This window comes from Canis lupus, chromosome 16 (assembly GCF_048164855.1).
Source record: "Canis lupus baileyi chromosome 16, mCanLup2.hap1, whole genome shotgun sequence".
Taxonomy (NCBI): Eukaryota; Metazoa; Chordata; class Mammalia; order Carnivora; family Canidae; genus Canis; species Canis lupus.
Window position 1 is genome coordinate 33,959,482 of NC_132853.1, and position 16,315 is coordinate 33,975,796.

General features: G+C 47.0%; 1 long non-coding RNA gene across 3 annotated transcripts in view; it reads right to left on the reverse strand.

The window, feature by feature from the left end:
* Window positions 1-16,315, reverse strand: part of LOC140607494 (uncharacterized) — a 122,368-nt gene that overhangs the window by 101,674 nt on the left and 4,379 nt on the right. For all 3 annotated transcript variants that reach the window (XR_012009498.1, XR_012009497.1, XR_012009495.1), the window contains exon 2: window positions 10,733-10,904. This is a non-coding gene — a long non-coding RNA (uncharacterized lncRNA). The remainder of the gene's footprint in view (window positions 1-10,732; window positions 10,905-16,315) is intronic.

The window sequence follows — 16,315 nt, forward strand, 5'->3', positions numbered from 1 at the left end:
CCTGCTTGTTGTGTTTCCTGAGAGCACCATTTCCTGTAGAATGTCCCCTCAACCACAGATTCCTCAATACTGTGAAGGACTCCACCACCCACTAAGCCAGGGAAACACTGGCATTTGGGGCTGAATTGTATCCCCTCCAAAATTCATGTTTTGTAGCCCTGATTTGTAGCTCAGAATGTGCCTGCGTTTGTCAATAGGGGCTTTTAGGAGGTGATTAAGTTAAAATGAGGGGAGCCTTGGTGGCTCAATCGGTTAAGCATCTGCCTTCAGCTCAGGTCACGATCTCAGGGTCCTGGGATCAGGTCCCATATCAGGCTCTCTGCTCAGCGGGGCATCTACTTCTCCCTCTGCTAGCTCTCTCTCTCTCTCTCTCTCCCTCTCAAATAAATAAATAAAACATTTGAAAAAAAAAAAAGTTAAAATGAGGGCTTTAGAATGGGCCTAATCCAATCTGACTGGTGTCCTTATAAGAAGAGGAAATTTGGATACAGAGAGACCCATCAAGGCACACAGACGGAGGTAAGACCACCTGAAGACAGATACAGCAAGAAAGTAGCCATCCAAAAGCCAAGGAGAAATGCCCTGGAAGAAACAAATCCTGATGGCAACTTTATCTTGGACTTCCAGCCTATAGACTAATAAATCTCCTGATTCCAGCCACCCAGTCTGGGGGACTTTGTTATGGCAACCCAAGTAGACTAACAGACTGACCGTACATCTCTTGGAGACTTCCAGTGTACACTGACAAGGCAGAGGCTCCGCGAAGTCCTGACATAAGGACGACTGTTTACCTCTAAACAGCCCTTCCCAAACTTCTGTATTTCTTCCCTGCACAGAACTGCCATTATCAAGGCTGATGGCAGAGAAAAGGCCATCTGGATATCAGTAAAAATTATGTTCTTGCTCTTCAGAAATAAAGAGGTAGGTAGAAAAAAAAAAAAGAGGTAGGTAGATAATTATCAAAACCATTCCCAAATTATAAAGAAAGGAGGGATGCCATTAAAATGTCAAAGTCTTCTTGGTACAGTGAGAAAAGCACCAAAGCTAAAGCCAAAGTTCAGATTCCCTCTCTGCTCTTAACTGACTCAGCCACCTTGGTCAAGTCCCTTGCCTTCTCTGACCTCACTTTCCCCATTTGTAAAGTGAGTGGACCAACCCAATGATCACGTCAGCTAGATTTTGCCCAAGTCATCAAATGCTGGTGTGTCAAGGTTTCTTGGAGTTGCAGAGTTAACTTGCCAGACTCTCCTTCTCTTCATTCCTAACATTCCAACTGGAGTTCTCCTGTGGTTTACATTTTAAATTTGAAAGCATATCTCCTGACTAAGTGCCCAGTTTCTAAAGTTTCCAATGTTCCTGATCTTTAATTTTTCTAATCTTTAGCTGTTATATCAGAATAACACATTTTGATGAATAACCAGGATACCCCAACTCCATATATTTCTTTTACCCTTTGTCCTCTCTTCACAACTCTGAGCATTCATTTTATGCTAACCATCTCCAGGAAGGGATCACATAGCAAAATACAGAGAACAAATGAGTCAATTCTTGGCTTTTGAACTGAAAATTCATAAATCCTGGGTGGAATGGGGGTATAGAAGGTACATGAAGAAGAGTAAAACTGGACTGACTAGCTGGGGATTTCCTGGAAAGACTTCTGATTCCAAAATGGTAGAACAAAAATTCTTTCTACCCCCTGTCTTCCCTTCTCAAAACTCATCCCAAGATAATAAAGAGAGCAAGATACAGGAACATAAACTCCATATTAATGAGGCTACAAGTTATCTGTAAAGTCAAACCATGACATATAGAAATAGAGAAGAATAAAGGAATGAAAAATGACATGGCAGAGAAAGGTCAAAGCTGAGTGCCAGAGAAAGAGATCATAAGAAGCAAACCAGTTCATCACCTCAGACCTACAGAAAGGCAAAAAGGATTGGAGGCAAAAAAAAAAAAAAAAAAATAGCCTGGAACGTGGTGCATGGTAAATGGTGGACTTCTTGAAAATCCATATAAAGAACACATTGACCTTATGATAGCTGAGATCCAAGATGGCACCCAAGGATCCCCATTTCCTGCCACCCACATTTATGTTATGCCCTCCTACGCTGGACCAGGGTCAGTCTGTGTGGTCAACAGAACATCACAGAAGCAGCAGTAAGTCTAGCAACTTCTAGGACTAGGTTATGAAAGACACACTGCAGTTTCTATGTGGGCCTCTCTCTCTCTCTTTCTCTCTCTGTCTCCCACCACTACCACCATGAGCTAGTTTGGGACTTTCTCAACAGCAACACTGGAAGCCAGAAAATAATGAAGCAGCATATAACATTCTGACTAAAAATTATTTTCCGTCTAAAATTCTTGCCCCCAGTGAAACTATCAACCAAGTGTGAGGTGAGGATAAAGATATTTTTAGATAGTCATAGACTCAAACATTTCATCTCCCATGGATCCTGTTTCAAGAGCTGCCAGAAGCTGTACTTGGTCAACATGAAGGACTAAATCATGACAAACAGAACCACCAGGTTGAGGAAACAGAGTTCCCAGCACAGATGAGAAATAAGGGGGCCCCCAGGAGTATGGCCATTCAGTGGGCCAGGACGGGGTGGAACAGGAGCACAAAGGACTCCAAGAACTTTTTTTCTCCTTGGGGGGAGGTGAGGGGGTGATAAAAGGTTTATATGCAAATTTGTATTAAAAACTGCCCTACCGAATTATTAGGGATATAAGGAGGTTTCACCAGGAATGCAAAGAAAACAAATAAAATGTCACAATTATTAACTTTATGTTAAAGATCTATTTATTTTAGAGAGGGGAAGACAGCAAGGGTGGGGGTAGAAGGAGAGGGAGAGAGAATCTCAAACAGACTCCCTCGCTGAGCATGGAGTCCGAATCAAGCCTCAATCTCATGACCCTGAGATCACAACCTGAGCTGAAACGAAGAGTTAGACACTCAACTGAGCCACCCAGGTGCCCAACAATTATTAACTTTTTAAAAGAGCTGTTCAGGGGTGCCTGGGTGTCTTATTCAATTGGGCATCTGCCTTCAGCTCGGGTCATGGTCCGGGAGTCCTGGGATCAAGCCCCACATAGGACTTCCTGCTCAGTGGGAAGCCTGTTTCTCCCTCTCCCTCTGCTGTTCCCCCTGCTTGTGCTGTCTCGCTGTTTCTCTCAAATAAATAAATAAAATCTTTAGAAAAAAAAAAAAAAGAGCTGTTCAAAAAAGGACCTAGGATCAGAGTGCATTCTATAGTGAATATTAACAGTATCGTTGTGCTGTCAAAAAACCTCTAAGAAAATTGAAAGAATGAGTGACTTGAAGAAGGTGAACAAAAGCAAAAAATTCTCATCTCCCATAATAGGAATTAAGCTGAAAATGTCTAAAGTGGACAAATCAAGAGAGAGCCATAAACACATATTATTTATGATCTTGGAGAAATAGCTTTTTCCTTAAATGAAAAAGGATGCCTCGGGGGAACGGAAAGAAGCTGGGGAGGGGGCAAGGAGGGCTGGCGTGGCTCCTTTTCTTTACGAGGCTTTCAGCAGTATTTGTTCTCCATGAGCCGAGGCCTAGAGGAGGAGGACGAGGACTCCCCCCTGAAACTCTGGCATCACATGAGAGTCCTAGCATTTGTCCCACCATGGGAAAAGGGAGAGGGACCCCAGGCAGGACAGAAAGTGTCCCTCACCCAGCACAAGAGGGGCTTGAGCTAGAAATTAAATTCAGCCACACAAAAGTGAAACTCCATTTCTTAGCCAGTTGTGTGAATGACCCAAGAGGCATAGGCGTTCACTGCACGGCCCAGTAGAACTTTCTGCGGTGGTGGAAGCAGAAACTGAACCTCGCTTTCTTGTTGTTGTTGTTGTTGTTGTTGTTAAAGATTTTGTTTGTTTGTTTGTTTGTTTGTTTGTTTAAGAGAGTGAGAAAGCACAAGCAGGGGGAACAGCAGAGACGGGGAGAAGCAGGGTCCCCACTGAGCAAAGAGCCGGATGATGTGGGGCCCCTTCCCAGGACCCTGGGATCATGACCTGAACCAAAGGCAGACACTTAACCGACTGAGCCACCCAGGTTCCCAGGAACTGAATCTTTCTATTTTATTTAACTTTCATCATTTTTTAAAAGATGTTATTTATTCATGAGAGACACACAGAGAGAGGCAGAGACACAGGCAGAGGGAGAAGCAGGCTCCCTGCAGGGAACCCGATGCAGGACTCGACCATGGGACTTGGGGATCATGACCTGAGCAGAAAGCAGATGCTCAACCTCTGAGCCACCCAGGCACCCCAACTTCATCATTAAATGTAAATATCTATGGGTGGCTAACAACTATCCTCGGGGGTGGCAGAGCCGAGGGCCATCCCTGTCATTCAGTAAATAAATATCGTTGTCTCCTGTGTGCCCAGCTCTGCTCAGGGATATTGAACGAAACATCCCTAGTCTTTCTAGTCACAAGTGTACAGAGGTAGGTAAGACAATCATCACCGTGATGAGTATGTTATTGCAAATTATGTAAGTACAATTAAGGAAAAGGATGGGGTGCCACAAGAAAGTATAACTGAGACTTCTCATTTAGACGGGGGAGGCTCTCAGGAAAGAAAAAAGGAAAGCCAGGCATGACCATGTGACTGGAAGTCAAGGCACCTGCAGCCCAGGGTTGGAGAGGCCCATGGAGGTGAGACTGCACAGATGAGCCAGGATCAGACTATAAGGGCCGCCTAGGCCAAGTGGGGGATCTTATATTTTCTTCTAGGTGACAGGAGCAGAAAAGCTTCCAGTGCAAGGGCAGGCGGCTTGGGCACATTTGCACCTTGCAAAGACGGCTCCAGGACTGGTGTGGAGAATGCAGCAGAGGGGCAGAGGCTCCTAGGAGGCTGCCCCGGGCAGGGGTCTGGGGAGAGGTGACAGGGACTCTGGCCAAGCCAGAGGCAGCTGGGTAGAAAGACGTGACCAGGTTCCAGAAGTTTCAGGGAGAGTCCAGGAATGGGTTGGATAGGGGAGGGGGACGGCAAGGAGGCTCCCTGCTTCCAGCATAAGCAAAAGGGGATGCTGTGCCAGAGCTGAGCGGGTACCAGGTGAAGAAGGAGGAGCCAAATCTTAGAGGGTCAGAGTCCCTCCCTTGGCTCCCCCATGGCTCCTCCCTCCCTAGGCCTGGCCCTCAGCTCTTCCTTCAAGAGCTGCGCCCTCTGGTGGCCAAGCTCCTGCACCCACTCCCCACATGCGGGTCTCCCAGCAATCTGGGTCTCCAGGGCAGGTGCTCATTTTCACCTGGAGTTCTCGCTGCCAGTTGGTGTCTCTCCACGCCCCGTGCCTGTGCTGAAAGGGACAAGAGCCTGTCCCAGGTTTTCCGGAGCAAAGACCCCATGCTCAGGACAGGGTTGGGGCTCAGCATGAAAGGCTAAGCGTGGGAAGGACCCGGTGTCAAATTCCAGGACTTAAGTGTGACTGCAAATCCAGGAGAAGCCAGACCAATAGGGGCAGGGGGCAGGGACAGAGCCCATGCAGGATGGAAGGCAAGGGTCGGCAACAAGGCAGAGAGCCCCTAGAAAAGGTCCTGGAGAAGACTGCCCCTACCCCTCCACCATCACCCCTACCCCGGGGAAGTGGAATACGAGACAAGGGGGTCTCCTCCACCTGCCTGCAAAGGAGGTCCTGGGCTAACTCAAGGAGAACATTTCTGATTAATTCTGAAATGCTGCGCCCTTCACACAGAAGAACCACTGCACCCCAAACTCAGCAAAAGCCTCACAACCAAGGTCAGCCTGGTCCAAGCGTCTGTGCCCTGAAGGAGCTCAGTCTGCCGGCTGTTCTGGGGCTGTGCAACCCTCACCATAGCTCTTAGGCTCACCAGTCCCAAAGCCTCCCCTGTGAGGCCTCCAATGAGCTCGCGTTGGTCTTCTTGGCCCATTACCTCACTGTTAACCCAGTCTGAGCCCTCGGGTATGTATCCTTTCTTCATCTAGGACAGAGGTCTTAGAATGGTTAAACACAGAGGATTCAGGTTTGTCCTGGAAATCTGAAGAGTCACTGACACCACCCACCAGTGATTCATGTGCAAAGAAGAAATGGGGACTACCTGGGAGGGTACTGCTCTCCACCTAAGAGAAGAGGAAATGATATATATAAACTTTTGGGAAAGGTTGGTGGGGGTGGAGGCAATTCTGGCCACAACTCTGGGAAGAGGAGTTGGCTGGAATAAGAGCCGCATGACAGTCTCTGCAAGGTGATGTGAGCAGAAGCCAGCTCTGCTTCATAGCCTACATTCCATGCTTCCAGACCACAGGCCTCAGCATAAATGTCACCTCCTCCAAGAGGGCCTCCAGGAACCCCAGACCAGGTAAGTTCCCCCTGCCATATAGTCCCATAGAGCCCTATACTTCCTTCTCTGAGTTCATCAACTTTCTAGCAATTGCCTGTTGACTTATCTGCCCTCCCCAACCCTGGACGTCACCACCATGAGCTCAGGGACATCTGCCTTGTTCACTGTCGTATGCGTAGCACCTGCAACAGTGCCTGGCACAGGACCAGAACACCGGCACAAGTGTAGGCACTCTCCCCATTTCAATCCCCTGTCAATAAGGGAGTCAGTTCCTTCCTCAGGGAAGGCACCTCACCATCACTGCCCTCCATGCCAGAGACCTCCCCAAGGAGCTGGCAAGAAGCCAGAAGAGGCTGCTCTTTCATAAAAGTAGAGAAATGCTGCACTGGTGTCCCTACCACCCATAAATGGGCCTAGCTGGGAAATGCCTAGTGCACACACTTACACATCCTAAGCAAAGGATTCCAAGGTCAAGGCCATATCTCTCCCATCAGAGATTTAAAATGTTTGCACTAAGGTGTTGCAGACAGATGTATATTAATTAAAGTAACTGTTCTACCAGAAGCAACATCTCTTCAGCCTTACAGAAGCTATCAGATACCACTAAAATATTCAGTGTCGTTTTTCCCAGACTTAAATCATTTCCTCAGCCACAGAGACCATCAGTTTAGAATCTGATGTACAGCTATCAGAGAGAATAACAGACACTTGCTGCTCCAACCTTGACTCCTAAAATAAGATAATAATTCTTTTGACACCTCAGAGAATATACCATCAGTTGGTCAAAAATGAATGAAGTCATCTAACTATATTTCCACGACCCAGTGGGGGTTGATTTAAGCACATTTGTTTTAAAGAACTGAAGGCGGGGAGAGGAGATTGCTGATTCTTTTCTGGAAAAGTCATGGATTTACTACTTGACCGCAGGCTAAAACCATATTAATTTTATTTCAAATGTATGTATCCAAGCTAAGAGAGGTTGTCGTGAAAGGTTTAAATCTTAAATCAAATGTTCTTTCCAATAAGGTCATCAATGACAGGCTGAAATGTTGCAAGGGATGTATTACATGATGGATGTTTGTCATTTATTCAAAGAAAAATGCTACAGAGAGCCTAAAGGGTCATTTCCCAAACCACAAGGTATTCTCAGGAGGTAGAGCTGCCAAATGATGAAGTCCGAATTGCCCCGCTCCCTCCTCCTGCCACATTCATTACTCCTGCACTTTGCAAGGAGGAGCATCCTGCTATTGCTCTACTGTCTCCCCACATCACCTGCCTAAAAAGCTTAGAGCAGCACCGTTTGAGTGTGTGCTCTTCGGGAGATCACCAAACCCCAGGAAGGAGAGAAGGAGAGGAATTCTATGCAGTCACAGGGGTTTGGAGGCTTTTCCTGATCATGCTGTTTATGGACACTTTAGGATGCTCCTATCTGGGGATAACCGAGGATACAGAGGTACGTGTGGATTCAAATTCCACTAGTTGGTACAAGTAATAACACCACAACTATATCCCCAGCTTCTACAACAGTGATGATCAGATATTTGCAGAATCCCTGAAGCCTCTACAACAATCTCAGGCTCCACAGAGCAGAGCTCAAAGACCACTGAGGATTTTGAGTTTGCGTGGGTGGAGGCAAGGTCAGAGACTGACCCCATCACTTCCTTGTTGGGTGACCGTGTATAAATGATCAAACAAAGCACCAGCCTTCCTCCGGGGCTCCCCCAAGTCCTCCCAGAATCCCTTATTTCATGCTAAAGACTGATGGTATCCTCATTGACAAGGAACTATAATAATCAACCAGCAACAGTGATTGCAATAAGCAGAATGCCTCATAGAACAGGTCTAGGTGCAGAGAGCTTTATAGATTGCAAAGCATTTTCAACAGATGTTATCTCATGCCCCACTCCTGACCACCTTCTGTGGGAGGGAGGGAGCCCAAGGCTATCTCCCGAATTACAGACCAAGAAGCTGAAGCTCAGAGAGGTGAAACCACTAGCCCAAAACCACACAGCAAAGAAGATGTACCAGAATTAAGACCGAGAGCTCCCGTCTCCAGCTCCAGTGCTCTCTCCCCTTTGCAGGGTAGCCTCCTCACCCAGTGCCTGGAAGTTCTGGTCACACAGCACACACAGGGGTATATCACACACACGCAGTCTACTCCCCGAGGCTTGAAGTCAGCCTAGGATCCCAGGAAAAACAACTGACCACGTCACATGACTACCATGGATTGAGTTTTGTGAGGGATGGAGCCAATAACCTGGCTCTTGCCTGATACCCAAACCCATTTCTTGGGCATTGCGAACAAAGTTTCATACACCTCCAAAGAAAAGACTATGCTAAGGCGATACTGTTGCTCTGGGTTCTCTGGTTAGTGATCTTCCACAATATTGATTTTCCATTCTAAAATTGCATGGAAAAGTCATTTTAAAAGGATAACCTCCTATACTCATTATAACCGCCAGTATGAACAAGTCATCTTTGTTACCATATTCAAGTGGCACTTGGTATTGGAAAACTCTTTGCAATTCACAAGTCTTCTGGACTGGCAACTGCAAGCTCTCTAAGCAAAGCACAAAATCTGGAGAGTCAAATGGTAGAGCAGCCTCTTGGCTTCACACACACAGAAAACACTCCCTCCGTGCTCAGGTCTTTCCAGACTGCTGTTCTCAGAGGTAGGCACCTCCAGTTTCTAACAGTCTCGTAAGTGGCCAGCCTTAGAGGCTTAGGCTCTGGGGATGCCCCATGCTCCTTCCCAGAGGACCCCCTGTATCTGGGCTTCCCTGCCAGGAGGGATCTAGAAGATAATCTTATCTCACAACCTCATTTTACAGATAAGAAAACTGAGGCCAAAAGAATTGAAGTCCCTTGCCCGGAGACCACCAACAACTAAAGGTACAAGCTAGGGCACAGATAAGCCAACGCAGCAGGTGTGGATCCTACATGGCTATGATCATATATTCAACACTTTGGGTTTCTCCAGGATAAACATAACTCCTTTGTAGTGCCAAGCTAAGCTCTGTGCCTTATAGGATCCTTATGTCAACAGAACAAAAGACATACATTATCAGCCTCGTTTAATAAATAAGGAAGCTGAGATTGACTTGTCCAAGTCCTGAGACCAGTAAGAAGCAGAACCAGAATCCCCAGCTTTGCCTGGCTGCGAAGTGTACACTCATTCTTCCTTCCTCAACCTGGGGAGTCTACAGAGGCATTCGGTTGGGCTGGGCTGGAGGCTGGAGGTCACTTGGATTTTGGAAGTACAGTTCCAGGTAGGCTGCTGAGCCCCCTAGTCCTTGCTTTCGGAGCAGAGAACTCTTTCTGCTTAGCTGCCAGTCTAGAGCTTGCAACAGCTAGATGCTTACTGCCCACCTGAAGACACTGAGGCTCTTCTCCTGACTGCGGCCCAGAAGGTGCCTTTTTATGAACACAGTGGCTGGGAGTCGCCACCTTTAACCTGTCCCCACCATGCCAGAGCCTCGGCTTCACACGCTTCCCGTTCTGGCACCAGGCAGCTGGCCAGCTTCAAAGACTGTATCAGGAGGCATAGAAAACCTCCCAGCCCAAGAAATAGGGCCAAGGTCCAGGAGGGGCCTGCAGCTCGGACCCACGTGACTCCGCCTGCCACCTGAAACCTGTCTGACACTAGCACAGACAGCCCCCGGACCGGACAGCCTGCCTCCTCTGGGCCCTGGCTCCACGCTTCAGGAGTCTGCTCACTCAGACTGCCCCTGTTTGCTGGTGGGAAAAGGAAAGCAATTGATTTTGTTTGGGAGAATTTCATGTTAGTCCTTTTTATTATCTCAAGAAGGGTCAGGAAATCCTCTGAAGCAAAATCAATTACAGTCGTGCTCGGGGAGGCCGGAGCAGCCCTTTGGCTTATGAGCAACAGGCAGGTCTCCCGATGAGAAGCCCCGGCCTGTGAGTGGCCGCTGGTCCTCTCCCTGCTGACTTGGACTCTGCCCTCCATAGGGCAACTTCATGGGCTTATAGGATGGCCCTGCCCGCCCCCCAAGGCCCTCAGTAGGGGATGGGACTGGGAGCAGGAGGGGTGAGAACCCCTGGTCCGAGGTGGCTCACTTGATTCCTTCTCCCAGAAATTAGGGAGTGGACACAGAGCCTCAGAATGTGGTGAGAACGGAAGGGGTATTAACCTGGCATTTGGAGAGAGGGTATCTTCTTGCCACATATTATAAAAAGCAGAGGGAACCCATCTTAGCAGAGAAAGAAGCAGCTGATGGATGGGAAGAGGCAGAAAGCCAAGATAGAGCTCCGGCAAGTCTTCAGATCCTGGCAACCAGCCCCCCTGACGAGGCTTGACTGCAGGTGGGTTGGCAGTCCCTCCGCTTTCGCAGTTAAGCCGGCTCCAGCCGATCTGTGCTGTTTGCAACCATATATTAGAAATAATGTTGGCGCACCTGGGTGTCTCAGTTGGGTAGCGTCAGACTTCTGATTTAGGTTCAGGTCATGATCTCAGGGTGGTGAGATGGAGCCTTGTGCTGGGCTTCGGGCTCACTGGGCGGTCTGCTTGAGGATTCTCTCTCTTTCTTTCTTCCTCTGCCCATCCCTCTGCTCACGCTCTGTCTCTCTCTAAAATAAATAAATAAATATTTTTTAAAAAATAAAAGAAGGACTAAGTTTTTTCTTCAGTTTCTTTGGTAACTATAAGAAAATTGCCCCCATAAATGTGCTCAAGAAATAGTATGTCATATGAAATATCCAGAATAGGTAAATCCATAGAGACAGAAAACAGATTGGTGGTTGCCATGGGCTGGGGAGTGACTAACTTTAAATGGGCAGGGGGGTTTCTTTTGGGATGCTGAAAATGTGTGAGAACTTGATACAGGTGCTGGTTGCACAGCATTGTTAATGTATTAGATACCACTGAATTGTACATCTTGAGATGGATAATTTTATGTTATACAAATCTCACCTCAATTTAAAAAAGGAAACTGTGCTATACCTATGAATAATAGGAGGTCCCATTAGAGATGCAGAATTTACCACCTAACTGGCTGAGCATCTCATTCATTTGTTCCTTTATTCATTAATTCAACAGATATAGATGAAGCACTGGCTTCATGCCACTTTGCTGAGGGTGCTATGGTGAGGGCTTGGTGTGGACAGTTAACAGGCTGTAACATTAAAGTACAGCAGGAGGACTCAGTGCTTTGTCCTCTACGACTCACTCCTCCCTTTCTTCTAGAGGCAGAACTCCCCTTCCAACAGGGAATGCATTCTCTGTGGCCCAGAAAGGAGGCTCACTCCTTCCAAGAGGTCAATCAGAGGATCCCCATCCTCCTGACAACAATAATTGGTTCAGGAATGGACATGTGACTAAAGATGAGCCCCTCAGGATGTCCCTGGAGCTTTTCTGCCATTGCTACCCTGAAAGACCCTGTCTTTGCACTGGTGTTGCTCAGCAGGAGGATGTAAGCATTGGAGGCTGGTGATCTTGCCCATCAGGGGAGATAACTGGTCCAAGAAAGGGAGAGGGACCCAGAGCCCTGAAATTAGCCACGCCACTGATATTTCCAGTGATTGAGCCAAGAAACTCTCTTCTTTTTGGCTGAAGCCAGTTTGAGTTGTGTTCCATCAATTTTGTTGAAGATTCTTCCTCTCCAAGGAGGACAAGCATTGCAGCAAGATGGGTAGGGAGTGAGTGTGCCATAGAAGCTCATAGCAGGAGCTTCTACTGGAAGATCATAGGTTGTACGAGGCAACCGGTCCTAGAATTTACATTAATATTTGAGATTTTAGCATGGACTATTGAACATTTTTGCTCAAACTGTTATTGCTGTAAATCACTACATGATGATTTCTAAAATATTTAATCTCAATGATGCTTGAGAGACACTACACCACGGCATACTGTAAGCCATTGGAGAAGAGTCTACAAGGTGGATATTCCCAGGGCCTCTGTGTTTCCAGAAACCTGAGAGAATAACAGGCTGGAGCCACACTATGGTCCTGGCAGTGCAGGGGGAAACCACAGTCGACACTGGCAGCCCAGAAGAGACTGAACTGATCATGAACATTTGGTGCCCTGTCTCCCATCCTTTATCCCAGCAGGGCTGAGGTTCATTCCCTCAGGAAGGAAGCAACTCTGCTCCCTTCCTCTCCACCCACCATTGGGATTCCTCTCTAATGGTCTGATTCTCAAAGCCTCAGGGAAACTACCTTTTCCTTCCCTTAACTACCCTACAGGGATGGAATTCTCACTGTTCATGGTTTGTGGCATTTACCTAGAGCTTTCACAGTATTTAGCGTACTTTCATTTACCTTTCTTCATCAGATGTTCACTGCCACTCCCCAAGGTAGGAATTACTCTCTCCCTTTTACAGATGAGAAAACTGAGGCTCAGAGGAGCTGATTAACTGGCTTCAGGTCCCACAGCTTGCAAATGAAGGAGCTGTGGTAAGACAGTTAGAGAAGAAATCACCCCATCCCAACACACTGCTTTCCACATAAATACTCAGAGACCAAACACTCTCCTACCCAGGCTTCTGGACTTCTATAGATCATTCTATCATCAGCCTCATTGAAACTTTGTGTCTCCTACTGTTTTAATTGGCAGGGGCCCTGACCCTGCTTTACCAGCCTGGATGGGCTGCCCCATCCTGCCCACATTCTCGGGGATGTCTAGTCTCTTACTGTTTTCCTTCTCACCCGTGGACACCTCAGGAGGTCATGGGCTTTGCAGCAAAGAAGGCTTGACCCCAGCGGTTTCTCCAGAAGAAGGCACTGAATCAACAGAGGAGATGGTGCACGCTTGTTGGATTCAATTTACAATTCTGAAGAAGATGCCAGGAGATGCCTGTCACAGTGTCAGCAAGAGCAGTTGTCTGTGGCACGGCTGGTCATTCTGAGCCCCTTTGCCAACCCCGGGTAACATAAGTCTGTCTGGACATGACAGTACATGTTTACGTGCGCACGCGCGCGTGTGTGTGTGTGTGTGTATCCTGGGTACGTGTGTAGTTTCATAATGATGGCATCTAAATTGCTGAGTTTGCAAGTCTAAAGCAGAGAACTGCTGGCAGTTTCACTTGGTTTGACCCAATGTTTTGAAAAATGGGAAATTCCAGATTCTTGGATGATTTATTCACAAGCCTCCTCTGAAGATTTGCTTTTCAAAACCAACAAGCCACCCAAAAGAACTGTTTGGTTTTTATTTGACAAGTGTTAGCATCAGGCCTGGAAGAAGCAGGCCTCACTCCCAGTTACACCCAGGATCTGGCGACTTCTGCAGAGAGGGGGGTCTCAGCTGGCCTTTCAGAGGCTCCACCTGCTGGAGTCAAGTCAGACCCTTCTCGGTGCTGCCCTGAACAGCAGTTTGCTTCATCTGCTGGTAAGATCATCATGTCCCCTCACCTCAGCCACGGATCTGGATGCAGGCCTCCCGCCTCCCACGCAGCCTGTGACCTTGCCCCTGTGTCTCTGCCTTGCTTCCCTCCTCCTTCACTTCCTTCACTCCCTGGCCAGGCCCCATTCCGGGCAGGCACCCACGGGATGGCTTTTGCGATTGCTTTTAAATGCCTCCGAATTTATTGCGATGAAAATGCTTGTCATTTTTATCCAGGTCTGCTCCCCTAAAAATGTAGGCAGTGTTGAGAATACCTCAAAAGGGCAGCATAATGGGCAGCGCCGCCCCGGTGGCCTAGCGGTTTAGCATCGCCTTCAGCCCAGGGCATGATCCTCGAGTCCCAGGATCAAGTCCCACATCAGTTTCCCTGCATGGAGCCTGCTTCTCCTTCTGCCTGTCTCTCTCTCTCTCTCTCTCTCATGAATAAAAAATTTAAAAATCTTAAAAAAAAAAGGCAGCATGCTGTTTTCAGAAAAAAAGAGGTTCAGGGGTACCTCCTGGATGGCTAAGTGGTTGAGCATCTGCCTTCATCTCAGGTTGTGATCAAACTTGTTGAGGACCCAGGGAAGGAGTGAAGATAGCAAACGGTAGATAGCATAGTAGATGGCAACCCAGGAAGGGGCCGAGTCTGTCAGAAGGCGGCGTAGCAAAAGGGGTGAGCTCTAAAAAGACTCCTAGAAGAGTCTGCAAGGTCTGATGTGCCCCAGGAGGGCTTTTTCAGAGAAAATACCCTGAATTAACATACCCTGACACCACTGGCAGCATAGTCCTGAGTTCCGAAGGTTGGGAAGAGGGAAAGGAGGTGGGTAGAGAGAGGCAGGAGGCTCATTTTATTGAGCTTTGGGTCCCAACTCTAATGGGAGCCCATACAACTCCCTCACTCCTTACAAAGCTGGCCATTTCACCAACACAAACCTCTTGAGTTTGCTAAGGTTATGTGAAGGGTGCAATATTTGGGCCATATTTATACAAAATATGATGTGTTGGGACACCTGGGTAGCTCAGCAGTTGAGTGTCTGCCTTTGTCTCAGGGCATGATCCTGGAGTCCTGGGATCGAGTCTTACATCGGGTTGCCTGCATGGAGTCTGCTTCTACTTCTTCCTGTGTCTCTGCCTCTCTCTCATGAATAAATAAATAAAATCTTTTTTAGAAAAATATGATGCGTTGTTTATCTGAAATTGAAATTTAACTGGGCATCCTGCATTTTATCTATCAAATCTTGGAGGGTAAGGAAGCTTCCAGAAGGGTTACAGAACCAACTGCCAACCCTGGGATGACATCCCCCCCTACCCTATACCTGTTGCCAGAGACTAACCCCACACCACTCTCAGTGCAAATGAGGGACATGCTCACACTGCAGAGGGAATGTCAAGAAGGTCTCAGGATGAATATCCGAGAGAGAATGGTGGGCTCCCCCCACCCTACATCTCCCACCTCCGTGTTCCCCAGCTCCTCACAGCCAGACTGGGCTCTGCCCCAGCACCCAGACCAAGGATCTAAGCATAAACGACTAAAATAGCTCCCCACACCTCACGCATCATTGCCAAGAGGTACTGTGTCCCTCCCCCTGTGACATCTTCTCCAAGGCACAGTCTTGGAGTTGCATTTCTGGTCCTTTCAGCAGTCTTTTCTAAGAATAACCACTTCTGTTCATTTTGACTATGCAAATGATAGATGTGAATGATTATGCAAATGATTCACTGTAAAAAAATAGAAAATAGAGAAAATTCTAAATACGAGAACATGACAGTGCAAGGATGCTGGTATGTTCTCTTGCCATCTTTTTATACACATCTATGAACTTCTTTTTACAAAACTGGCATCAGGCTCAATGTTTGGGGGTTTTTTCTTGCTTTTTTTGCTCAAATTGTTTTTTTCATTTAACGTCATCCCATTCAACTTTAGTTAATAAATATTTACCACGTGCCTACTATCAGCCCTGCACTGTGTGCAGAGCAGTAAACAAGCCTGACACCATCTCTGCCCTGTGAGGCTTACGGTTCGGAGTGGGGGTCAGACATTGAACCAGGAAGATAAGAAGAGAAATAGTCTCCTACCAAGTCTGCCATATAATTCAATTGTACACTTTGCTTTTGAGGAAATCTGTTCCTAAAAATACAGAGAGAATATCTTAAAGAGTTATATTTAAAGTAAATAGTCTGTATACGATTCTAAGGGGTTGAATGTTTCAATGAAAACAGATAATGCCTGATTGTATTTTAGCCTTGATTCACAGGAGTCCTAGCTTCCTGGAATTACTGTTTAATAAAGCAGTTGATGACTGTGGGTTCAAAACGCAGCCTTCTACAGCACAATTCAGGGGCAGCCATAGAATCCTTTGTGTGAACAGACCATAAGTCTTTTATTCATTGTTGCTAAATACAGAAGTCGATTCTAAAGATTCACTTTTATACTAATGGAGCAAGGAACATCTTCAAGCCTGAATATCTGTGTAGAAAAACTGACTATTGCTTTGGGATAAACTGTATAGTCTATTTCAATACTGAGTCTTGGGGCAGAGACTACCTAGTGATACACAAAACCCACTTCGTCATCCTGGGCACACACTAAGCTACATTTTCATGCCCCTGTGTAGGTAGGCATGGGCTTGAGACTCATTTCTGGCCCCTGGAATGG